Source organism: Canis lupus, chromosome 36 (assembly GCF_048164855.1).
Source record: "Canis lupus baileyi chromosome 36, mCanLup2.hap1, whole genome shotgun sequence".
NCBI classification, from domain to species: Eukaryota; Metazoa; Chordata; class Mammalia; order Carnivora; family Canidae; genus Canis; species Canis lupus.
The window spans coordinates 6,352,603-6,378,815 of NC_132873.1; the positions used below are offsets into that span (position 1 = coordinate 6,352,603).

General features: G+C 55.7%; 1 long non-coding RNA gene across 1 annotated transcript; it reads left to right on the forward strand.

The window, feature by feature from the left end:
• Nucleotides 1-932: 932 nt before the first annotated feature.
• Nucleotides 933-19,677, forward strand: LOC140625559 (uncharacterized). The gene is made up of 4 exons (XR_012024912.1): nucleotides 933-1,436; nucleotides 2,160-2,265; nucleotides 2,546-2,653; nucleotides 19,494-19,677. It is a non-coding gene; the product is annotated as an uncharacterized lncRNA (long non-coding RNA).
• The last annotated feature ends 6,536 nt before the right edge of the window (nucleotides 19,678-26,213 follow it).

Genomic DNA, 26,213 nt, shown 5'->3' on the forward strand with positions numbered 1-26,213 from the left:
GCAGAAAATCCTTGAGCGGTGAAGTCACATTTTCCGTGCCCCGCGAGCTCCCGAGCGCGAGGAGTATTATTGTAACCAGAGGAGGCCGAGGACAAAGGAAGCTTATAATTTTGTGAGCGGAGGCTTGGGAGACGCCTGCCCGGGGTGGCTTCCCAGGGGGAGGGAGAGGGCAGCGCCGAATGTGGAACACCCGAAGCCGAGACAATCGGGAGAATCGCGGGCCTGTTCAGCGGGGGAGGCCTGGCACCCGGCAGAGACCCCCTGGGGGGTCGGCTAGCTGGAGGGGGTGGGGGGCCTCCCAATCCCCCCTGCCTCCTGCCCCAGGCCCCCGCCCCCTGGCACCCCCGGGGTTTCTGCTACGCTCCACGCCGGCTTGCTGTGGCGGCAGGGACGCTGGGCTTGGGGCTCTGGGCCCGGCTGGTGAGAAGCCCTGGTTCTTTCCCTCGGTTTCCTCATCTGTAAAATGGGATGGTGAAGGAGGTGCCCCGGGGTGCGTCCCCTCCGCCCGGTGACTGCGCGGCACTGCTCCCCCGCCTGCCCGGAGCTCCCACCCTTCCTCGCTGTCTTTGGGCCTGGCCGCAAAGGCAGGGGTGTCTGCCGATGGTACTGTCCTTCTGGGGCGCCCGGAGGCCTCCCCTTGCTCAAATCAGGAGGACAATAAGAGCTGGTAGTGAGTGCTCTGTGCTGAGTGACCTCCTCACAAGGGAGGTGCCCGGCCACCACCTGCATTTTACAGGATTACCAGCGGCAGGGTGCAGACCAGGGTGGCAGGAGGCCAGCACCTCACATCCTCCAACAGCAGAGCTCATGCCGACACCCTGCACCCTCTGTTTGCAGACCTCACCCTGGCGCCCCGCGCCCTCCATCTGCAGCGCTTTCCCTGGAGGCCTGCGCCCTCCATCCACAGGGCTCACCCTGGCGCCCTGCACCCTCTGTCTGCAGGGTTCCTGGCACCCCACACCCTCCATCTGCAGGGCTCGCCTGGCACCCTGCACCCTCCGTCTGCAGGGCTTGCCCCAGCACCCCGCACCCTCCGTCTGCAGGGGTCACCCTGGCACCCCACACCCTCCATCCGCAGGGCTCGCCTGGCACCCCGCGCCTTCCGTCTGCAGGGCTTGCCCCGGCACCCCACGCCCTCCATCTGCAGGGCTCATTCTGGCGCCCCGCGCCCTCCATCTGCAGGAGTCATCTTGGTGCCCCGCGCCCTCCATCTATAGGGCTCATCCTGGTGCCCTGTGCCCTCCATCTGCAGGGCTCGCCCCGGCACCCCCACGCACTCTGCAGAGCTCACGGGCATAACCACTGCGCCCAGAGCTGCCCACACGTCAGGACGGGACCTGGGACACTCGTCACGAAACACTTATTACCATCCTGGAATACAGCTGGAGCCACATGGGCAGGAGGACCTCTGAGACCAGTTAGATGCTTGGCTCACGGTGAGAAGGCCCCACTGGAATAGAGAGAGGGAGGGAGAGAGAGAGACAGAGACACTGAGAGACAGAGAGGGAGAGAGAAAGGGGGAGCGCCCCATTACCAAGGAGCCAAGTGTCCTAACCTAAAGTAGTGCTCTGGGAGGGGAGGGGGGAGGTGACGGAGGGTCGGCTCCCCCTCTGGCCTAGGCAGGCCAGAACCCCCCCACTCCCTTCGTGTTTTGATCTGAGGATGGCAGGGTCCTTGCCTAGTGTGGGAGGACCTCACAGAGGAACCAGGTACACCGTCGTCTCCCTCTCGAGTCCTGTGAGCACCTTGGCCTGGGTGAGGAGGGCGTGGGAGCCTGGGGGGGGGGCAATGTTCCTCTGCCACCTGCCTGGGGGGGCCTTCTGGGCCCTGAGGTTTAGAGGTAGAAGTACGAGGGGGCCAGAACCGGAGGAGGGAGGGGAGCCCATGCTGCTCCCCAGGGAGGTGCAGACTGACCAGAGATCTGCTCATTCTCCTCCAGAAACGTTTTCCCCCAAAACACTCATGTGCCCCCCTCCCGGGCCCTGTCCCCGGCCCTGCTGCAGCCCACACCCCCTGCTCTCAGGACCTGCAGCCCAGGAGCCGGCAGACGGGAATCCTGAGGGTGACTCTGCTCCTTCTCCGTCTTTGGATCCTCACCCCCCCGCCCCAGGGTGTTGTATTCGGAGGCTTTACAGGGGTGTTCTCTCCCTGTCCCGCAGCCTTAGCGAGCGCCGCGTGGTGAGCAGGAGAAGGCTGCAGACCCCGCGTGGCCGGACTTGAGAGGGGCCCACGCAGCCTGTCGCAGAGCCTGACCACTAGGACGAGGTCAGAGAATGTGCGAGTCTCCTGAAGCCCCAGTGCCCTCGGTCTGGGGGGCAGAGAGCCGACCCCGGGGGGCAGGGTGCCAGCCACGTGGGCCCCCCTTCACGGCTCGACCCCCAGGGAGCTTGCTTGAGGGCTGCGGGGTGGGGGCTGGGAGTCTCCACTCTGGAGCCAGGCTCCCTGGATCCAAGTGAATCCTTAGCGCTGCCGCTTAATATCCAAAAAACGTGTGCCCCTGTTTCCTCCTTTATAAATGGGATTAACGGTAGTGCCTTCTTCAAAGATTTTGGGATGAAGCTCTTGGAACAGAACCGGTGCACGGAAGCCGTGCGAAGCATCACCTGAAGCTAGACGTCACCGCCCCTCCTGGAGGATCTTCAAAGCTCAGTAGGTATGCTAAGGGGCAGGGCCAGCTCCAGGAGACTTGGGGTAGTGGCAGCATTTCCGAGAATCATTTGCCCAGAGAAACCTCTTTCTGTGCTCTATGGGATTAGGGTACCTGAGCTCCTGGTCTGGGAAACATTGCTAACCCAAGCTTCTCACTTTGACAGTCCAAATGAAAGTGGAGGCTGCCCACCCAGCGACTGGGGACCAGCTGGGGCTCTGGATCAGGGGCATTTGCTCCAGCGGGGGGAGGAGGCTACACTTGGCCCCAGGATTGTGCCAAGGGCATCCCGTTGTGCCCCCAAGAGCCTCAGCAGCCAACGTCTCTCCAGGGTGGGCCCCCCGGGGGAGTGACCTGCTGTTGACCCGGGGGGCTGGCACCCACACTAAAAAACGGCGAATGTGGATATTAGAGGGGGGCCAAGTGGCTCTGATCCTTGAGGGCCTGGGCTCATCAGCTTTTACTCCCAGGACGTGAGGATGCGTGGGACGGGGCAGCAGAAGGGAAGACGGCACACGTCAGAGCTGGAAGGGTCCTTGGGCATGGCTGGGTCTAGAGATTCCTTTTCTTTAAATGAAGGATTCAATGGAGGCTGCTAGAAGGGACGAAAAGAGAGAAGTGAAGTGAAGTGAAGTGAAGAGAAGTGAAGAGAAGTGAAGTGAAGCACCCCAGTTAGTAGGCATGGGGAGGCCAGGAGAGCGTGATCTCGTTCTGGCCCTCGCTGTTACGGGCAAGGGAGGTCGTCCGGAGCCACGTCCTCAGATCTTTGCTACCTGCCTCTGCTCGGTGTGTAACGTGTGTAACGTGTGTAACGTGTGTAACGGCTCCTGTTCTGGGAGGTACCATGGGCCCTGTCTATAGGGGGTTGGCGGCTGCCGAGGCTCAAGCCCTAGGCTGTGTGGCTGGACCCTCTCTTCTTCTGAGCTAGTCTTCACCCCTTCCTGGCACTTCTATGGTGGAACCTTCTTTACTCTGGGGAGAATAGGACCCTCAGAATCACATGCCATCCCCGTCCTGTGTCTGGAGTCTGGGGGCTGGAGTCACTGACCTCCACCCTGGAAGGATGATCTCTGCTCACCAGCTGCTCTCGAATCCCACTCTGCCTCCTTGGGAAGCATGTCCCATGCTCCAGCTGCCACCGTATCTTCGTGATTTCTGCCATGATGGCTTCGACCCGAGTCTTAGTGGGTTCCCAAGGTCGATGCAACCTCGCTGTCTTACCAGCCCCTTTTTCCTCTCAGTGCAGCTGGTCTCCTAAAGCCACTGTTTTCTCCTGAGCGTCCGTCTCTGGGGCATCCCGGGTTTGCACCAGAGCTAACCCATGTTCCCTTGTTGGAGGCTCTTCTACCTGGGGCAGGAGACGCTTGGTGAGGGAAGATGCAATCCTCCCACAGCCTCGATTCTGAGGGGTCACGTTGGCCGCCCCAGCACCAGGGGTCCGCTTAGATTTCTGTAGCCCTTTTTGTTTTGTCCTAACGTGTTCACTTGCAGGGAATTTTTTTTGACTCTCTGGGAAAGCCACCCTTCTCAGCGCAGCCTCTCCTCTCTACCCAGATGGGGTCTGCCCTTGCAGAGGTTGGATAGATGCTGGTGATGGTCCAAAACTAAGTCTGGAGGGCCCTGAACGTTGTGCAGGGGCCTACGAATGTTCAGACTCTGGAGCGCCCACTCACCTGGAAGTTGGCATCTGCCTGGTTGCCTGGCCCACGAGTGTGGATGATTCTCTGAGTGTGCATGAGAGGGAAAACGGGGGAACGTGCAATATCTTCTTGTCCACGCTGGGACCAGATGACCCTGAGGGGTCAGGCCTTGCAGGACAGTTTCCTGCTGGGGAGGGAAGAGCCAATGGAACTTGGCATCATGGTGTGTGACACTGTAGGTCCCAGATCTTGTCACAGCCTCAGAGCCCTCAGGGGTCCTTCAGCTGCCCTGGGAGTCAGGGGTCCCAAAGGCCATACCTTGGCCCAGGTTGGTCACATGTCACATTTACGTGGGAACCAGAGGTAAAATGTGCATGGAGGTCCACTCCTGTGGAAAGGGCCAGGCTTTGCCCTGCGGAGCCTTCAGGCTGTGGGGACATACACAGTCCTGTTTACCATCCCATATGTCCTTCCAGAGGGTATGCCAGCGGCTTGTGGACACTGTGGGCTCTCATTGGAAAGCCAGGGGCTCGGTCCAGGAAAGTTGATTTTCGTCTCCTGAGATGCTTGCACAGGCCCCAGGCCAAGCTCTGCTGAGGGCTGGCAGCAGACTGGGAAATGCTCAGCCCTCCTGTCATTGTGGACTCCAGAAGCAGCCTCTAGGGAGGAGAAAATCCTCGTGGAGGGCGGAGAAGCCTAGCCATGCTGATGAGACAAAACAAAAGGGGGGAGAGTTACTGAGGAGGGGACGGACAGATGTTCCTCTGGGCTGGCTAGAAGTGCTGACTAGTGAATCTGACCGAGGGAGGCAGGGAGAGGACAGGCACGGGGAGGGAAAAACAAGGGAGATATTAGAGAAGCCTAAGGGGGCACAACTGTCTCCTTCTGGAAGGGAAGCCATGGAGAGCAACAGCTAGGACAGGAGTTGAACTTGTAAGGAGACAATAACTGGCGTGATGCTCCGGGATTCAAGACGGCGGTGCTAGAAAGATTGACTCCACTTGGTGAGTGGAGAGGCTTCAAGATTAGGCAGGGGGAATGCTCTGGACTTTGGTTCCATCTCTGCTGGGCTTTCACTAGAACGCAAACCCCAGAGGACAGGCGTCCCTGTCGGTTTTGTTCATTGCTTCAACCCCAGTATGTAAAATAGAGGCAAGTACAGATTAGGGTCTCAAGAGAAAAAAGTTTGTTGAATGAGTCAGTAATTTGAGTGCAGGGATATAAGGAGAGGAACATTGTATCTTAGGGAAAGAACTGAAAGTCTCTTCCAAATCTACCCTGGAGTCCTAGAAATGCTTGTGACGGGCTATCTTAGGGAATGTTTTGGGTCGTGCACTGTAGGGAACCAACAGCGGCCTATACGTGGGGGAGAAAGCAATGAGGATATTGAAAGTTGACCCCAATTTCAGGAGGGGAGTTGAAGAGCAAGCCAGGGGTTTGGAGCATCAGGAACTCCGGCCTTGAGCAAGCCAGGCAAACATGTGCTTTTCCCAGGCACCTGAAAGCCACGGGTGAAACCCATCCGTCCCGTTCTCAGAGGTGTGGGGACGCCCAGCCTCCCTCCGGGGCTCCCACGAGGGGTCCAGTTTCTGTTTATGCTTACACAGTCTGCAGGCTGTGCAGGGTGGTCCTGCGAGGGGGGTGACTCAGGGTGGGTGAGGAGGGATGACGAAGCTGCGGCGGGTGGGCCCTCTTCTGTCGGCTGGTCGCTGGGTCTTGGAATCCTGGCCCAAAGTACGTGAGAGACCATTTCGGGTATTGGTTTTGCAAACGCTCACTGAAAACTGACCCCGGGCCGGGCGCTGGCTCACGAGTCGTGTCAACAGTGGCGAGTTAGAGGCAGGTGTGGTCTCTGGTCTCTGCTCGCGGGGAGCTTAGCGCGGAGCGGGGAAGAGAAGGCCTCATCAGGTCACGCAGGCAGGCTGGGAGGTGGGTTTTAAGGAGGCATCAAGCTCCGCCTTTGCAGAGAGGCCTGTTAGAGGATTTGAGGACCTGTTTGAAACCACGACGCTGTCCAAACCCAGACCTGTGACCTCCTCCCCCAAACCCGATCCAGCCGCCTGGTGCCTATTAGAGCAACCGGTGCCCACTGAGCGAGCCAGGAGCACACCCCATTAGGGACCAGATTGGGTGACCTGCCTCTAATAAACAGAATACGGTGCCAAGGAGGTTCTGTGACTTCCAAGACTACGTCAGAACAAGCCCTGTGCCTTCCATCTTGTTCCTGTCCCTTGAGTCACTCGCGGGGGCAGTCGCTGCCGCCTTGTGGAGGTCCTGGAGGTCCTAGAGGTCCTGGAGGTCCGCGTGGCGGGGGGCCGAGGCCTGCACCTCCAGCCAGGGCGGGAGCGCGCCGTATTGGGAACGGACCCCCCAGCCGAGCCCAGCCTTCAGAGGGCCGCGGGCCCAGCCAACATCCCGCTTGTCACTTCATGAGAGATCTTGAGCCGGAAGCTCAGCTTCGCTGCTCTCGGTTCCCCCCTGGGCAGAAACTGTGCGAGATGATCAGGCGGCTAAGCAGACGGCGACGGCGGGCGTCGGGCGGCCAGCTGTGCGGCGTGGAGTCAGACTTTGGGAGCTGACAGCATTTTGATGGTGGTTGAGCCATTTAGGAAAACAAAAGAAGAGAGAGAGCCCCAGATTGAGCCGCGAGAGGTTCTGTCCCTTAGGGGCTCGGGGTGGAGGAGGACGGGGGTTTCTGGTCCAGTGGAGGGGGCTGAGTGGATGGATGGAGGTTGATAAGCAGCTAGGCCTGCCAGGCCTCTGGTCTGACTCATGGTCCTGCCTTTTCTGTTTTTAGGTTGGGGTTTAGGGTAAGATTCATTTGGGGAGAAGCCAGCATCTGACTGTAAAACATCACAAACTGCTAACCTGGCGCCATTTCTGTTTTCATAGACGAGGAGGCTGAGGCTCAGGCTGGCCGAGTGACTTGGCCTACTTGCGAGTAGGCCCTGGGCTCCGTCAGGTGGTCTGGCTGTGCAGCCTCTTCCCTCCAGTGCCTTCCAGGGGGCCCTGGGGAAGAGAGCTAGGAGAGAGGCAGAGGATGGGAGGGGTGTCTTCCCTTGGCGTTGTACCCCTTGGGACAATGACATCCCTCCACACGCCTGCATCCCCTGGGAAGAGGGTGGGAGCCACGGGCCCATTCCTCGCTCTGCTAGGCCTGTGGCCGGCCTGGGCCTCAGTCTTCTGGTACTTCAAGCATCCCCCCTCACGAGGGATGGGATGGGGGGGCGGTCAGATGAGGTGGTGGTGGGGCTTGTCACCAGGGAAGTGCTTCCTAGATGGAGCAGGTAGGTCATGGCTGGCCAGGGAAACACAAACTCCGGGTCTGTTCCTGGGCAGGAGGGAGACCTGGGAGACCCCTACACTGACCCTTCTGCTAGAGCAAATCCCGGCCAGCTGCTCAGAATGCTGCAGCCGCTAAACTTTCAACACCCCGGGACCCCTGCCGGTCAGGATGTGCCCCTGGGTCTGATTTGCGGTGCCAGTGGACTCTTGGCTGTTGCAAGTTCTCCTGACTCTTAAGCACCCATCCTCCAGGACCCCGATTCTACAAACCTTTACCCCCAGTGATCTCCCTGCCAAATTTGGAGTTGTATGGAAGAAATATGTAGAAATAAGAGGGTACCCACTGTTTGAGGGGAGGCTGAGGTCCGGGGAAGCGAAGTGCTTGTCCACAATGACACTGTGCTCTACCCACCCGTGTCCTCCTTCTTGGTTTTCTTGGAGTGATGCTTGTCACCAGCAGACCCCACATAGCTGTCCTTCCTTGGCCCCCAGGCCTGCCCTAGCCTGTTCTTCCCTGACCGTCCAGCCTACGGCCACGTGACCTAGCTTTCGCCCTAACCCTGCTGCACCCCTGCACTCGGCTCTTGGACCCAGTCTGAAGCTTGTGCTCTATGGCTCTGTGATCTCCCCTCTAGCTGCCACCCCCCTTCCATGTGTGACATGTGACTCTTGAGTCTTCTCAGGTGAGTGGGGAGCTCTCCTCAGCCCCATGCCTGGCTGTCGCGTACCCTCATCCCTCCCCATTCTTCTCCATTCCTCCCCATCCCTCCCCAGTCCTCCCTGTCTCTCCCCATCCCTCTCCAGTCCTCCCTGTCTCTCCCCATCCCTCTCCAGTCTTCCCTGTCTCTCCCCATCCTTCTCCAGTCCTCCCTGTCTCCCCTAAACCTCCCCAGCCACCTCTATTCCTCCTCATTCTTCTTCATCTCTCTACATCACTCCCCAACTCTCCTCATCTTTCCCCATTCCTTCTTATCCCTCCTCATCCCTCTCTAGCCCTCCCCATCCCTTCTCATCCCTCCCTACCCCTCCTCATCCCTTCTCATCCCTCCTCATCCTTCCTCATCCCTCCCTAGCCCTCCCCATCTCTCCCTACCCCTCCCCATCCCTCCCCATCCCTCCTCATCTTCCTCATCCCTCCCCACCCCTCCTCATCCCCCCAGCCCCCTCAAGCCTCCCGGCTGCTTCTGAGGTTTGGAACCAGCACAGACTTTCCCCTGACCCTGTATTTTCTCCTGCCACTTCTCTTTGCTTGAAACCATTTGTAAGCAAAAAACCATTTGGGGTGTTGTGTTTATTTTTTCCTAGTTCCACGGGAAATTACTCAGAATGTATAAGTATGTGTTTTCCTTAGAAAATGGATTCCTTTACATCTTGGCTTTGTGGTTCCCAAGGAAAGCGGGGCCCACAGAAGCCTGGGCTGCCAAGAGGGCTCCCCATCCAGGAGTCCTGTTGGCCTCAGGATTACACCCTTGCTCCTCCAGAGACTGGTCACCCCCTCGCGCCCCCTCTAGGGCCCCTCATCTTCTCAAGTCCAAGGCCTCAGCCCCGTGGGCCAGACGTCTCTCCATCCGATTCTCCCAGATGCCTCGCCTGCAGCTCCTCCTGTCTGGGAGAGATGTTGAGGTGGATCAAGGCAGGGGAGGTCTCTGTAAGGGTCTCCAGCACGGACCCCAAGCCAGAATTTCCAGCTTCTAATCCTGGCTCTGCCTCTTGTTAGCTGGTGACATGGGCAGAGCTTTTCACCTCTCTGGGCCTTGTTCTCTTTCCCCGAAAATGGGCACATTGACAGTATTTGCGCAGAAAGCTGCCCCGGGGGTTCGGGGAGCGCATGTGGCGGGTGGTGAGCGGGGACCTGGCAGGGGGAGGCTCGGCGTGGTTTCTCCTGTGCGCGTGGCTGACACGCGCTGCAGCCCCGGCCCCTTCCTCCCGGCGGGCCCGAGGGAGACCCAGGCGGCAGGGGCCAGGCCTGGCTTCTCCCCAGCCCCCAAAGTTCAGGGCTCCCCTCCCAGGCTGGGCTCTCTGACCCAGCGCCCTTCCCAACCCTCTCAAGAGTCGCCTCTCTATTTGCACGCCCGTGTTCGCAGCGGTGGCCTCTGCTCGCCGTAGCCCAAAGTGGGAGGAAGACACATGTCAGCAGTGGATAAGTAACATGCGGTGTTTTATATGTAATGCTTATAAATATTATATGGAGCAATATTCCATTCAAGTGGAAAATTATTCAACCTAAAAAGAATGAAATTCTGACACGTGCTGCAACATGGATGAGCCTTGAAGACAGTTTGCTACATGAGACAAGCCAGACACAAAGGGATCCTGGATGGTCCCATTTCTAGGAGGTCCCTGGGGTAGTCAGATGCAGAGACAGAAAGGAGAAAGGTGGTTACAGGGGCTCAGGGGCGAGGGGTGTGGGGTTTACTGTTTCATGTGTGGAGAGTTTTCATTTGGGATGATGAGGAAGTTCTGGAGATGCGTAGGGGTGATGGTTGCAGGACAGCGTGAACGTACTTGGTGCCAACGAACGGTACACTGACACGTGGTTGAAATGAAAAATTTTATGTTTTGCATAGTCTACCACAATCAAAAATGCAGAAATAAAGATGTACAGATGACTAGTAATAATAGTGGATTTGCCTTTTGAGACCCTCTGCGAGGGGTGCTCACGCCAAAGTGCTCCTGCCCTGTGGTTGGGGGGACGGAGGTAGGTGAGGGACTTTGGGGCAAGGGATGGATCCATACACAATGACCGTAGTGCATCCCATTAAGGACTTGTCCTAGTCCTGAGAACGGAGCTCTGGGGAGCCCGGGGGGGTTGGAAAGTCGGCCTGAAGCCGGGTGGTGACGTGTGAGCTGGACTTTGCAGGCCACGTACGCGTTTCCAGCTCGGGCTGCGGGGAGAGACGAGTAAGAGCCCGGGGAGAGCGTGAGGTCGAGGCACCTGGGTTCATCTGTGTGGCTGGCCTGTGGGAAGCCAGGGGAGGCGGAGGACACGACCCAGGACAGGAAGCTCGGGGCCGGAGTGCGAGGCCGCCGGGCCCATGCCAGGGCAGCTGACACCAGACTGGTGGCTCTCCTCTCTTCTCGGATCCCAGCATACTGCTACAGGAAGGCAAGCTTCTTTTTCTTTTCGTCTTTAAAAGGGACAAAACTTCCAGGCGCCAGCACAAGCTTGTAGGGGGTATTTGGTGGCCGCCCAAGTCTTTATTACCTCTCACCCCAAAGGTGGTGGCGGGCTGTCTGGTTCCCGCTTGGCCATTGTCGCTGAGGGTCGTGCTCTGGGAAGCCTGTTCCTTCCTGAATTCCTTAGCCCCTCTGCCCCGGCTTCCTCGGGACTTGCCAGGACGCACCTCCTCCAGGATGCCCTCCTGGGATTAGGCAAGGACAGACAACTGAATCCATCTACTTCCCGTCAAACCCAGCTCTCCTCCTCTCGGGCAGAAGAGTGTGGTAATGAGAGACCTACACTCTGGGGCCAGAGGGGTGGGGTTGGGCTCAGCTGCTCAGCAGCTCTGTGAACTTGGGTAAGTGACTGAACTTGTGTGCCTCAGTTTCCTTGTAGGTAATGATGATACTTGTCTCCACCAGCCATGCGGAGGCCAGCAACCCGTGCCGGTCGTGCTCTGCCTGGCGCTCACACAACCACGTCCTGGCCCCCGGCTGGGCTGTGTATCCGCAATAGCCCTGGGCAAGGGACAGCTCTCCCACTGGGGTATTTCCAAGCTTGCCCACGTGGTGCACAGGGAAGAGGGGCTGCCTGGAAGAGAGGCTAGCCTCCCCGGGGGACCCCTCCGTGCCCTGGGCCCTACAGCTTTCATAGGGAGCAGCCTCTCTGCCACAGAGATGTAGTATCTCCTACACCTTTTGGGGACCAGGGGCTTGGCTGCTTGTGACCCGTGTGTAGGGCCCTCCTGGTTCCCGTAGCACTCCACTTGGTCCCAGGGTGTGACTGCACATCCATCTAGTATTAATTAGGCACCCCTGTATGCTGGTAGACTGCCAGGCACTGGGGGTGCAGAGCCAGGGGGTGCCCTGCTTCAAGGGGTTTTCGTTCTCCTTTGGGCTCTGCTGGCAGCCCTGGTAGGTGGTGTGGGGCTCTCACCTTAGGAGATGTGTTTTTGCCACGGGGAGATGCTTCAGTCTATTTGGAGGTGCGAATGGGAGGCTTGGAGGCCCCAGTAATGAGAGGTTGCCCTGCTGTCCCCATCTTCCCCATTAGACAGGGGTTTCTTGCCTTCAAGACTTTTTGCTCATTTGAGAGCCTCCTCTGGGGCCAGCAAGAGGCCCCGTAGACCCCCTGGCACTGTCGCCTGCAGCCTCCAATGACCTCTATACTAGGTCAGGGATGGTGAGCCTGCAGAGCAAGCCCAGCTCAGAGCTCCCAGGGGTGTCTCTGAAAGTGGGGTGCAGGGTGATGAGGTGGCCAGGTACAGAGGACAAAGACTGGAGACCCCCGCTATACAGGCCCTAGGGCTAGGAGGCCAGCACCTACCTGCCAACGCACCCTTTCTGTGACCATAACTCGGCAGCCGGATGCCCCACTTGGGGGACGATCATAGGGTGGATGGACCAGGCGTGGTGCCGGGCCTTGCGGGCTGCGTGCGCAGAAGCGGTGATGCCCCTCTCATTACCTCCTCATTTGGCCCTTCTGTTTTCACTTGCTCTGCTTCCTGCTAAATTCCCTTCCCAGGCTAAAAGTTTCCATCTCTGGGCTTGGCCCCAAAGTGACATTCTTCGGAAACTTTCAGCTGAGTTCATTTAGCTATTGTCGGGTGGGAGAGGGTGGGTGGGAGAGCCAGTCTGGTTCTGCTTATTTCTGATATTTCACATGCCAGCACGGTGAGACCCGGAACATTCCCGCTGGCTGCTGGGATCTTAGCTGGTGTGATGGAGGAAAGTGATGTAAAGCAAAGAGCTCAGGGCGGGGGTCTGGACCCCTTGATTCCAGCTCTGGCAAGGATGGGTCTTACCCTCTTGGTCTGCTGGTCAAGGTGCTTTAACTCTTCAAACTGATTTGCTGATTTTTAAGGCTGGGGGGTGGGGGGATCTTTTGGATAAAGGTTCTTTGCACACAGCCCTGATGCTGGCTGATGGATGCTTCATCGTGGTGTGATTTTTCTTTGCGATGGTTTCGGGGCAGCCATCAGAAATTTCTAGCTTCTGCAGATGCCTGGGTAGCCTTGTCAGTCTCCAAATCCTAACCAACAATGGCTGGACCACAAAAGTCTCAGGCTTGGCCTGATGGAAATCAGGCAGCTGGCCCGGAAGGAATGAGCCTTGTCCTGCCCACCCTTCTCCCCTGTTTGTTTGGTTTTACTTGTGTTCTGCGTCAGGGATGAGTTGGTGGGGAGAAAGGGTATGAAACTTAGATCCTAGATCCACACATGTTGTTTGGTTTGGGAAATTAAAAACAAAACATTTGGTTGATTTTAGTCCAAGAAAGTAATTTTTTTCTTTTTTTTTCTTTCTTTCTTTCTTTTTTTTTTTTTTAGAAAGACAGGTTGTTGGTCGGATATAGCTGAATTTTGTTTTCGCCCTAACATAAAAGGTAAAAAAAAAAAAAATCAGCCTTTATTTAAAAATAAAAGTTTGAAAAATGGTCTCTGTGAATTAATTTCCTGCTAAGATGGTCTTCTGTAAGCGGGAGCACTGCTGTACAAGTCAGATGAGTGGGGAGTGGCCGGAAAGGAAGAGGGAGACAGGCCAGTGTGGGATTTTCAGGTCCCTGGAGATTTCTGTGGCTTTGACACCATTTCTGGGGCATATTTGTAAATTGTCTGAAATGCTTAGATGGAGAGGTAGGGGCTGCAAAGTCCCCCTTTTCCCAGAGACCAAAAAGCAAGAAGGTCTCCTGGTGTCCTTGGGGTTTCTTAGGAGTCTCGCCTGGAGGTAGGGGGGTGGGCGAAGTGACCTCCAGAGGGCCTGTTGATGCAAACAGGTAGAGGAGCCCACCTCTTGGGCTGAGTGCACAGGATTACAACCGCCTAATTCGCTGGAGGGGAGACCTTCGTGAGCTGTTTCTCCCCGAGTGGGATCTCAGCTCGTTCATTCTCTTTCCTCTTCTGTCCTTTTTTTTTTTTTTTTTTGATTTTTATTTATTTATGATAGTCACACACACAGAGAGAGAGAGAGAGAGAGAGAGAGAGAGGCAGAGACACAGGCAGAGGGAGAAGCAGGCTCCATGCACCAGAAGCCCGATGTGGGATTCGATCCCGGGTCTCCAGGATCGCGCCCTGGGCCAAAGGCAGGCGCTAAACCGCTGCGCCACCCAGGGATCCCTCCTCTTCTGTCCTGAGTTGAGAATCTGTTTAGATTATTCTAGAGACTCAAAAAAAAAAAAAAAATTATTCTAGAGACTCTTGCTCAGTCCACTTAAAAAATTGAGATAGAATTGATATTAGCAATGTGTTAGTTTAAGGTATGCAGCATGTTGGTTTGAAACACCTGACTGTGCTTTTTATGCCTCGTGGATGTTGAGCTTCTAGGCACGGTGAGGCCCAGGCATTACTGTTGTCCCTTCTAAGCTCACTGCCATACTTTGTCCTCAAGATTCTTGTCTACAGTTTCACAAACAAGAATTTGAATGGCTGATTTGAAGATACGAGGGAAAGACTGGGAAAGGGCAGGGAGATATTTTGGGATGGGAAGTACCTCTCATTTTTACCCTGTGGGCACCTGCCTCTTACCTGGCCCTGAAAATGTCGGTGTGTAGTGTTACTGAGCAGCTCTAATGTGGGGGCTCTGCACGTAATTCATATCTGACAGCTTGAGGAACTGAAGTTCTTGCCCAAAGTCACACCTTTGGGGAGATGCAAAGCTGGGATTGGGATCTCGATTTGCCATTCCAAGCCTAGGATCTTAGCCGGCACAGTCTGCCGTCCCTGGGGCGCCAGTGGACATGACAGTCGCCAGTAATTCCTAGTGGTTGGTGATGCTTGCTGTGTGCCCGACTCGAGGAGGTCCTCACACCTGGGCCATGTCTCCCCAGCCCTGACAGAGCCTCTTGCTGTGGGGGCCCCAGTCTGATTGTTATGGGCCTGATGCACTTTGCCCTAGTAGGGGCCCCTTCCTCCGTAGGAAAAAATAAATATATTTTAAATATTTTATTTATTTATTCATGAGACACACGAAGAGAGAGAGAGGCAGAGGGAGAAGCAGGCTCCATGCAGGGAGCCCAACGTGGGACTCGATCCCGGGTCTCCAGGATCAGGCCCTGAAGGTGGCACTAAACCTCTGAGCCACCTGGGCTGCCCTCTGTAGAAAAATATTAAACATTATATGATGACATTGGTATAAAGACAAATATAACTCAGGCCGAATGCATGATTACGTATTCGTTCTTATTATGCTGATTTTTGTCCTACGATATTTAAAGAAACTAAAACAAGAACATTTTTGAGGGATCCCCCAAACAGCACGGACCCTAGGCGCAGTGCCTGATGGGGAGATCTGTGTGCTGTACGTGATGGGGCGGCCCTGGGCTCTGAGAACGCCCTGGACCCAGCTGCCCCTGCTGCCACCTGGCATAGAGCCTTTGGGCACTGGCTCCAAGGTTCGGGAAACCAGGACTATCTCTACTTCTTCCCCATTTCTCGAAAGTCTTGCAAGCCTTGCAGAGAATCACACCCCAAAGAAAGTGATCCCCCGGGGCCCCTTCTTAAGTCCCTAAGGTCACCTCCCTTCTTGCCACATGAATTCTTTGATCTAATCTCTTCTTTCCCCACCTCTTTGGGAGTAGCTGATGTAAGCCCAGTGACCTCGGCAACTCACTGTATCCCTAAGAAGCTCTTTTTCTTTCTGACAGAGGAAGGTTGCAAGCTTGAATTTAGGGAAGCCTCTGCTGGGGTGAATCCTGTGGAAATGGGGTTGCTGCTCTGGGATTTGGGCAGTCGCATCCTACCTCCCCCAACACCCTTTGCAAGGCTTGGCACCCCAAAGCAGTGGCCCCCAAGGACTTGATGGGGAGAAGTGACTTCTCTAATAGCACTGGGATGCACTACACTAGGGCTAAGTATTCACAAGTTATAAACAGAGTTGCAGACTGCGTGTTCTTTCCTCCTTCTTTGACCAAAAAAATCCTTTATAACCACTCAGAAGATCAGCTTCTAGTCTAGAACTTTAGACTCTAGAGTTCTGTGCCAAAATATACCAGAACAGGGAAATCTGTCCCTGGTCCCCGCACACCAGACCCACCCCTCAGCCCTCCCTGCCCCGTCTCCAACCTGAACCTGGAGCTTCTGTGTGCATGCACCAGGCGGCACCACGTCCTGCGGCCAAGCTTGGCCACCCCTCATATTCAGGTGTGTGCGTGCCAGTGGAGAGCTTTGGTCCGGTCTCTGGGTGGAGGCAGGCACAGGTACCCAGTGTGGTGCAGAAAGGAGTGCTGAGCTTTGGGCTGGCACTTTCCCTTTGCCCCCCAAGTCCTTGCCCTGTGAACATTGAGGCCAAAGGACGAGCAGGTTAGGGCCTTTAGGCCTGGCGCAGGGCGGGGGTCCATCTGGCCTGGCTCTGAGGGTGGTGCTGGCCTCAGCTTCCACTGGGCTACGCACTGTCTGGCCATATATTTAGATTTGCTGACTCAACTTGTAAGAAGTCTGTTCCTGTCCTAAAAAGAAGTGAACTGCTATTAGGGCATGTGGCCGTGGTGGCCCTTTGCTACACATGCCGGACACCCACACGTTGGAAACGAGCAGGACTCTTTATTAAAACCATTTCCGAGCAAAATGAAGTCTTAAGAAGCAAGTTTGCAAAGAGGCGAGCCCTTAAGAGCAGTAAGGTAGCTTTCTCCCTCATACTGACGGTGCTCGGAAAAAGTCGATAATTTCATCATCAAAGCTTTTGTAGGACATTTCTTATGACATACCACTTCAGCCAAACTCTGCAAGGGTGTGAATAACTCCCAGGCTTCAAGCAGCTCGTCTTATTCTCTGAATCGAGAAAAACATCGTGAGTGCTGAGTGGTAGAAGTTGTGTTTTAATCCATAACTGGATTATTTGAATGAGGGACATTCCTTGGTTCCTCATTCGAACACTGCCACGACCAGTCTGAAATGCATCCCTTCGTCTCCCCCCCCCCCCCCGCCCCATATGGACACAAAATGGAGAGAATATCAAGCTTGGTGCCCGGCCCTATTCCTCCAGAGGAACGACTCTCCAGTCTCCTTAACCCGTTAGGTCAACCCCGATCACTGAGTGCTGACCGTGTGCCAGGCACCTGGTTGGCTCTTAGGAAGCAATGTGAATCCCACAAGTGTGGTCCCAACCCTCCGGATGTCTGCAAAACCTATTTTTTTTTAAAGACTAAGAAAATCCTCCATCTCCTGACAAATCACCTATTGCTTTAAGTTTAAATACAATGAAGCTTCTTTAACAGCCAAGTTTCCCCTCTTAGCCAGGAGTGTGAAAGTTTCTCAGAGTCTCTGTCTGAAAGGAGGTGTGTCCCTAGGACCAAATCCTTCAAGCAATGGAGAGGCCAAGAGTGTCTAAAAATCTGTCACAGGGGAGTTGAAAAAAGTCATTTACTTTCTCTGAGACTCAACTTCTTCGGCTCTACCACAGGGCATCTGACTCAGTCTCCCCTTCCTCCCTGCCGTTCTGTGCAAACTATTTTTTTATTTTTTTAAAAAGATTTTATTTATTTATTCATAAAAGACACAGAGAGAGGCAGAGACACAGGCAGAGGGAGAAGCAGGCTCCCTGCGGGGAGGCTGATGCAAAACTCGATCCCAGGACCCTGGGATCATGCCCTGTGCTGAAGGCAGATGCTCAACCGCTGAGCCACGCAGGTGCCTCCACAAATGTTTTTAAACAGTCAAGTGTTGGCCCCAAGAGACTTCACTGTGCTCCCCTGATGCCCACCTTGAACTGTCCCTCCCCAGGGGTAGCCTGGCCTCGCTGGGCAGCTTTCCTTCTCTGATCGCGAGGTCTTCTATCATCCCTGTACTGCTTAGGAAACTGCAGGCGGGATGGGTCCCAGCTGCTGGTGGCCTTTGGGGTTTCCCAGAGCTCTCTGGTTGCAGAACCCAGCCCGAGCCTTTCATGATGATCACTTGTTCTTCCATCTGTCTGACCCTTGTCGTGCCTCGCGGTGGTCTATCTATCCCCCGCCAGACGGATCCATTCATCGTGCAGATATTTATTGAGACCCTGTAGTGCCAGGCATTGTTTTAGCTACGGCAGGGAATAGAACAAGCCCCCAGGGGCACGGGACATACATTCCAGGGGAGAAGGAGAAGAGGGAGAAGCACACACACAGTGATGCCAGAGAGTGGTAAATGCACGAGGAATAGAAAACAACTTAAGGGGATAGAGCGTGAAGCAGAAGTGGTGTTATAGCTTGGGTGATTGGGCCTGGGGACTTTCTGAGCAGGTGACTCAGTGCCAGAACTGAAAGAAGAGAGGGCCCGGGCCCTGATGGTGTCTGGGAGCAGAGTGGTTCACAGAGAGAGAACAGCAAGAGCAAAGGCCCTGGGGCGGGAGCCGGCAGGCTGGGCTCCGGGAACGGCACACGGCCAGTGTGGCTGAGATGGGTCAGTGGAGGGTGGGAAGCCAGAGGTCTAGAGGCCGGGTCTTCCAGGAGCAGACGGGTATGGCTTTTGTCCAATGCGTGATGGGAAGGAAGCCCTGGGGGGCTTGGAGAAGAGGACAGAACAAACACGATCCGATCTGGGTTTGATACGACCCATCTGGCTGCAGCGTTTGGAAGAGTCTGAAGCAAAGGAAGGCTGGAAAAGCAGGCGGACTCGTTGGGAGCAGAGCCTGGGAGCCCAGGGTGGGGAGGACGGTGGCCGGCCAGCCTGGAGGCCGTGAGGAGGGCTTGTCTCGGGGCGTGTGAGTGTGGGCACAGACCATGGATTGTCACCAGACATGGGGTCCGGTGCGAGCAGGTGCTCAGAAACGGGAAAGAAGTGAGAGAACGTGGCACAGCTCCAGAAAGCCCCCTCCGAGGCTCTCGTGGTGTGGCCCACTTCTCCACGGGTGTCATGGGGATACCCTGCGTCGGCTCATCCTCTTGTTCAACCTGGCGGCGCCCAGCCCCAGAGCTCTTGCTGTCCCCATAGGACCCCTTCCTTCTGGGGCAGTGCTTCCTCCTCTGGGGCTGTTCCCTCACCCCCATCACATCAACATCTGCAGCCCCTCTGAATTTGCTGGGCCTTTCCCCTCCCCTGGGCCCTCACCGCTGGCTTCTGGAGATGCACCTGTTGCAGCCACCGCGATGGCTCCTGCCGGGGCTGCCCTCCCCTGGGAGGAGTGGTGGCCTCCATGGCTCCTGCCACATGGTCCCCAGAGGCCCTCATCCCCCCTCGCCCCCCAGCCGGGTCTCTGATGGAGCGCAGTGCCGCACAGCGTGGTGCCTGGCCTCACGGGGGTTCCCTCAAGGTGCCAAGTGAGGCCATAGCCCTGAATGCCGATGGGGGGGGGGGTCCAGCAGATCAGTCTTCCCACTTCCTCCGTCTGACGGGCTGTGGTCAGACGTGCGGTCAGGTGACCGTGCCCGTGTGCATGTGACCTTTCGGGGAGCTGAGCGCCAGGCGGTAGTGCGCTGCCCGCATTTGCTCCCTTTTCCTCCTGCCCACCCACCTTCCTGCCGCGGGGCCGCACCTCCCAACAAGCCTGACCACCTCAGTGGTGCATTTCGGGCCTCAATGTCTTGGAGGTGCCCCTGCCCCAGCTGCGTGATGTCAGTGGGCTCCGGCCACCAGTTCCCAGTTCCGTGGCCCCCGCCAGTCCTCATCTGGTGTCTTTTTAGTCGGACCAGGAGGAACAAGAGTCGTTCTCTCGGGCATCGGACCCACCGGTGTGCCTGGGAGCTGCTGGGGCCACCGGGTGGGGGGACGGGAGCTGGCCTGCAGAGAGCAGACGGGAGCAATGAGGGGACTGAAGCCAGCGGCTCCTGACACTGAGCTGCTTCCCTGTCCTGCCCACAGTTCCCTTCTAGGAGGCGACACGCTGCTCCCCTTTCCTGGCGGGTGTGAAGTGGCTTTCTGTCATTTGCTGTGAGTCACGGTCCAGACAGCACAGAGCGCTCGGAGTATTTCACATGCAGAGAGTTGGACTCAAGAGATTGCAGGACCCAGAGACCAAACCAGGAAATCATTGTATCAGGAGGATTCCAACACCCTGGGGGCTGGAGGGGTGGGTGGGGGGCTGCTGCAGGACGGGGGTCACCTGGCAGGGCTGAGACCATGGGCAGCCTGTGCGGGGGACATAGGGCCATGGGCTCCGAGGTGCTGCCAAAGCAGAGAAAGGGGCAGATGGAGCGTGGTGTCCCTGCTGCCCGTCGGCCCCCGTCGCGCCTCCACCTTGACGCTGTCCCCACGTCAGAGGGCAAGGCAGCTCGGGATCGCAGTTCTCTGCGATCAGAAAGTGGGGAGCAAATGGGCAAATGCCCCTCACTCTGGTGGTCGAAGACTCAGTTTATTCTACTGGGGGTCTGCCTTTGACTGTGAACCCCAGAGAGCCCCCGGGTGCCGACCGAGCCTGTGCCATCCCCCAGAAGCTCCTCGCAAGGGACTGGCCACGATCGCAATGGTGTGGGCCGTCCCCGGGAAGTCCTGCTCCCTCGGAGAGCGGGATTGGTTCTCCGTGTGCCCTCACTCCAGGAATCCACGGGAGGCTGAGTTCATCATTTAGGGACGCAGCTGAGCCACAGAGAGAACCGAGTGTAGCCTCCGAGTACCTCCCAGCGCGGCCGCGGTCACGGTGCGCTGCCTTCGGCTCAGGCTGAGCAGAGCTGGCCGGGCCGTGCTGAGTGTCAGATCAGCCTTGGGAGGCCTGGGACACGATTGGCCCGTGTCATCTAGAAGATGGCATTCAGGATGTCGGAGAAAAGGAAACACGGTCACGTTTTGAGTGTGAACCAAGTATGGACTTAGTGGATGCTGATGATGTGGCCGAGGGGGCGGGGGGCAGGCACGGGCGGGGGTCACGGGAGGGATTTTCAGACTCCACAGTGGCCGGAATGACTAGCTAGGGGTCGTCCAGGCCGTGGGGTTTGAGGTCCAGCTGTGCTCGCAGAGAGGCCTCTGGGAACCTAACGGGGACAATTTGGGGTTTTGCAGATCATCTGAACAGAGGTTGTTTCACATATGTTGGAGGGCACGCAGCTCTCTATATGTCTATATTTTAAAGTAAATAAAAGGCTCTCTGAGCAAACCACACGGTATTGGATGGACTCAGATTCCAGTTCTGAGGCCTCTGCTTTCTGGCTTTACAGGAGCCTGTGGTGACCGCTCCGGGCTGGGAGTCCGGTTGCTGGGTCAGCTTCTGGCTCCTGCCAACGATTCACGGCAGTCCCAGCGGACGGGCGGCCTGCTGCGCCTCGCCTCAGTTTCGCCTTTCTGTGGAACAGGCAGACGGGCTGGGGGCGTCGGGTGTTGTGAAAAGAGAGGAGACTTTAGCTCAGTATTGTGGGTTGAATTGTGTCTCCCCCAAATGAAGATGCTGATGCCTTAACCCCCGGAAACTCAGAATATGACCTTGTTTGGAGACAGGGTCTTTGCAGAGGTAATGAAGTTAGAGTGAGGTCATTAGGGTGGATCCTAATCCAAGGTGACTGGTGTCCTTATAAAAATTTGGGCACAGGGGGCTCCTGGAGGGCTCAGTCAGTGAAGCATCTGCCTTCGGCTCAGGTCATGATTCCAGGATCCTGGGATTGAGGCCCATGTTGGGCTCCCTACTGAGTGGGGAGCCTGCTTCTCCCTCTCCTCCCTGCTTGTGCTCTCAGTAGCTTGTGCTGCTCTGTCTCTCTTAAATAAATACATAAAATCTTTTTTAAAAATTGAGGCATAGAGGCAGACACAGAAAAGAGATGATGTGAAGTAGGCCATCTGTAAACTGAGAGGAGAGGAAGAACAGGTTCCTTCCTCATGGCTCTCAGAAGGAGCCAACCATGCCAACCCCTTGATTTGAGTCTTGTAGCCTCCAGCCCAAGCCCACAAATGCCTCCTGTCTCTTCTCATTGTGGACGTGTCAGGAGAATCCTCATTCCCCTTTTCCCATGCTCTACTTCCTTCCCCACACTCACTCCTGTGTCACCCTCACAAGCACACTTCAAAGCTCTGTATTATTTTCCATCCAAAAAATTTATGGTCACACTTATGCCTTCAGCTCTGCAAGCTTCTGTCCCCCTCGAGTATAAAAGGAAAATGTCTCTTTGTTGGAGTCAGGGGTCAATAGGGATGCCATTGGGAGGGCCATCCGTCAGGGAGGGCGGTGAGCCAATGGGGATGGAGGGGAAGGAGGCCGTCCCCGCTGCTCCCCCGGAGACCTGGATGGGAAGTGGGCCACAGTCTCGGAGGCTTGGCCAAAAGGCAGTTCTGCGTGAAGACAGACCAATGAAGAAGACCAATGAAATGACACCCAGGGGCCTCGAAGACTCATTCCCAAATCTGGGTATGTCAGATTACCTGGAGAGCTTTAACATTTATCATCCCCCTTTGATGTTAATGAAAATGCAAAGCACCACCGTGAGCACCCTTGTACCTACAGGTATTGCTGAGATTAAACTGTGCGAGTAGAATTAAAAGCACCCGGGTAGGCTTCTCATTTTTAGCTGGAGAACTTTAAAAGTCATAGACATCCCAGCCCTACCACAGACACTAAACCAGGGTCGTCGGAGGTGGGGCCCGGGACTCTGCATTTTCCAGGTCATTCGGGTGGTTCTGTGCAGCTGCGGGGACAGGGCACATCTATGGGTGTAGAGATTACATCTAGGAGCTGCCAGATTCTCTCTCCAGGAAGAAGCTCCACACACCTCGCTGTCCAGCACGCTGGCACTGGCCGGGGGAGACCAGGGAGGGTGGGGGGCAGGCAAGGGGAGTTGAGGGGCCTCAGGAATCAGGCAGTGCTGGTGGCCAGATACTGGGGAGCATTTGTGGAGAAGAGAGAAGCCAGAGGGGGACAGAGGTCAGAGACAGTATCTCCCAGTGGGGAGAAGCTGGAGGACTGGAGGACGCCCTTGTATCAGGATCTGGGGAAATGAGAACCAGCCCTCTCCTGCGTCGGTTTCTAAGACAAGCTTCTCTTCCTGTTGGAGGGAAGCTAAGATCTCACCTCTTGTCCCATCTGTCCTATATTCAAATCTCTTCTTCCTTTTCTAGTTATATGATCGTGGGCAAGACACCTTGACCCCTGATTTCCACCTCTTGAATGTGGAGCGAACACTATCTTCCTTACTCTATAGGGTAGCATGGTTATTAGAGTCAAGTGAACCGACGGTCACGCAAGTACTTGGAAACCATAAAGTGTTGAGTCTATTCATTCTTCAACGTCAACACAGAGAATTATCTCGTCTGTCACACCTCCCTAGACCCCACCCTTCCCTGCCAGGCCAGGAACAGTCACCTTAGGCTTCCTTCTTCTGTCCGGGATCACATCACAGTGTCGTTTAAATCCTAAGTATTTGCTTCCACATCTGTTTCGCTCAGCAGGCCGTGAGCCCCGTAAGGACAGGATAAACGTTCCATTCGGGATTGCATCTCCAGGGATGCCTGCCACACGACAGGCAGTTGGCAAATGTCATTAATGAACGAAAACTTTAGGTGGAGTGGGGGCACTGAGCAGCCCCTGTGGTCCAAGCTGTAGCGCTGTGCCCTGGGCGAGTCCAGGCATGGGTAGATAAGGGACCGACGTAGGCCTCTGCACTACGGCTGAACCGGTAAGAAGTCCTGCTTCCCGTTGGGCTTCACCCAGTGCTTCAGCCTTCAGCTTCTCGTGCTTCAGCCAGCTCCCGCCAGTACCTCCTGCACCCCAGTCTGCCGGGGCTCTAGGGCAGCGGCTTCACTTGTGTGTCCATTTCAGAAGGCAAACATGCAATTTCAGGTCATGCCCGGTGCCATTTGGAAGGAAGCTCAGATTTCCCTAAGTGGAAACAGCATGTTCTAAAAGCAATTATGGGCCGAGAGGCATGTTCTGGAGCGAGACCCATCATTTATAAGCAAAGGTTACCCTTCCTGCCTGGTGACAGGACAACCCAGGGAGGACATGCTCAGTGCAGTTAACCCCTACATTATCCCAGGACAGCCTGCATCATCCCTGGCACAGGCCTTTGGTTTTCGATGGCCTTGTGGGGACCACTCTTTCCCACGTTAAGACCTTGGAAAATGACTATACCAGGCCTCTCATTGGGAAAGGCAGGACCTTGAACAATCACACCCCCCTCGCTTTTGGTATCCTGATGAGGTCAAGCTAGAGTGTCTCTGACCAATTGTGCACTGGTAAATACTCCTGCCATGGCAGATTTCAAGTTCTGGTGTGATGTCATCGAATGCGGACTTGGGGAGAGATGCTTGCCGACCGTTGGGAGCTGGCATGAGCCATGAGAGCCAGCCCAGCACATCGCTGCTTCTGACTCTGGCACCTGCAAAGCTCTTCCACTGTTACCCAGCTGACCGTTCTCCAATCCTCATCTTCTATGCACCTGGACAGGTGTACACAGGGCTGGCTACAGAACGTGCGGACCCCCGTGCAAAATGAAAAGGCAGGCCCCTCGTTCAAACAGCCATTGAAGCTACTAAAACATGAAACTCTTTTCTTTTCCTGCCTGGTCTCTTGAGGTGTTTTTAACTTGCCATTTAACATAGCTCTAAGTAAATAAAAAATTAGAAATTAAATGATTTGCATGAATTTTATCGTTATATTGGGCGATGCCAGTCTTAGATGAAAATAGAAGAGCATTTAAGTGGTGGAGCCACCAGAATGACACAGTTGTACATCATAGTTTACATGAGAATGGTGGGAACTCTCACAAGACGAACTCTCTGGTTTTCATTTCGTCTCTTGATGTGCGCACGTTCTGTAGCCCTTTCTACCGTAGCTTCCTGGCTGGGGATCAAAGACCCGAAAGGAATGAGATCCATGCATGGCTCTCTTTTCCCCTTCCCTTGGTCGTGCATGTTTCTTAGAAGCTGCTTCCTTCTTTCTGTGTTCAAAGCAAGCTCTAGTTTGAATGGAAAACAGCTTCTTGAGATCGCCAGCTCCCGTGTGACTCTCGCCACAGACATAAGCGCTTACCTTGTACTCGCTTTGAGTCTTGGGGAGCTACCATGTATCATGAGCCTGCTGGAACTTTGTGCTCAGAGGAATTACACATGCTGTCTGCAGATGAGGAGGCCAAGAATGGTGGGCGAGCTAATGCTCATCTCTGTTCCGCTCATGGGCACGGTTGTGTCCTTTTGGGCTTCACTTATAAAACACAAACATAAAATTACTAAGAACTCCAAGATGGTGACAGCAGAGCCTCATCAAGGCCAACGCGGGGCGCTTCTGAGCTCAGAGGCTCCACATGTGTGCACAGGTTGCACAGATAGGAGCTGGACTTGGAGGCACCAGTCCTTGTGTCTGTGGTCTCAGATTTGCAGCTAAGGTCCTGGTGCAGTATGCGATGGGAGTGACAGGAACCCTTGGAAGTCCTTGGCTTACAACAACTTTGTGTTTCTGTGGCAGAGGGTGAATTCTCAAATTCTCAATTTGAGAAGCACTGTTGCAAAGAAGGCAAACTCTGAAAGGAAGGAGAGGCCACGAGCCTCGGGGAGGGCTTGGGCTCAATAAACATTTGTTGAATAAATGGATGCATGAAGGAAGTAAAGGGAGAAAGAGGACCCAAGAAGCCTGGAGATGTTAGGGACAGGTGAAGTGTGCACTTTCCATCTAGTCCTATGTACCCCACCCCTTCCCACCTTTTGAATGAGATCACAGCATTTAACCCAGGACTGAGAGTAGAGGGGCACCGTTCCTGCTCGTTGAATGGCCGAGGTCTGTGAGGAGTCCTCCAGAGCCCAGGGACTCGTGGTGAGCTGAGGGCAGAGGAGATGAGATCTCAGAGCTCTCTCCCAGTCTCGTGGGCTCTGAAGTCACCCAAGGGCTCTTGGTGAGACCCTTTCCACATGCAAATACAGCAAGGCTCTTTTAGGAGCTCTCAGGTGTGTGTGTGTGTGTGTGTGTGTGTGTATGTGTGTAGGGGGGAGGCATGACAAGTCCCAGGCTGAGGCTGGAGCAAGGTTGGAGGAGGGGGTGCCCACATTTCGGCTCTGGATCCCCTTCCAGGCCTTCAGAGGAGTGCTACCAGCCGCCTCCATCACCTGTTCCCACGTCTCACCAGGGAAAGTCAGGAGCTAAATCCCCACGGATTTGGCTGTCTGGGGCACAGAAATGCCACCTGGGTCAAATGCCTGCTCCCTGCCCTCCAGCTGGAAGGCTCGCCTCCCTTCCTGGAACCTCCGGAGCCTTTTATCTGCACCTCTGCCTCTAAGACACTTGTCGCAGCCAACCTTGTGACTTGGTCGGCACTTGTTCTGCTGGCAAGCAGGGCCCGAATGATTTATCCCCGTGCACCTTTCTACACTCCCCACCCCAAGGACTGATTTAGCACCGAGCTGCCTGGGCCTGGCTTGCAACACAGTAGGCGGGATGAAGGCTGGAAGGTCTGTGTCCTGTGGTTCTAATGCAGGGCAGGAGGGATGCTGGGGTGGGGCCTGGGGGGCGGTGCTCTCCTTATGGTGGGGTGGCATTCACAGCCTGTCACTGTGCAGCTCCGACGCATGTTCACAGGTGCCATGGTGGGAAGGTGGCACGATCCCCAGGCAGGTCATCCGTTCTCTGCACGGTGCTGGAAGAGGGTGGCCGAGAGGCACATCCTGTCCCCAGTG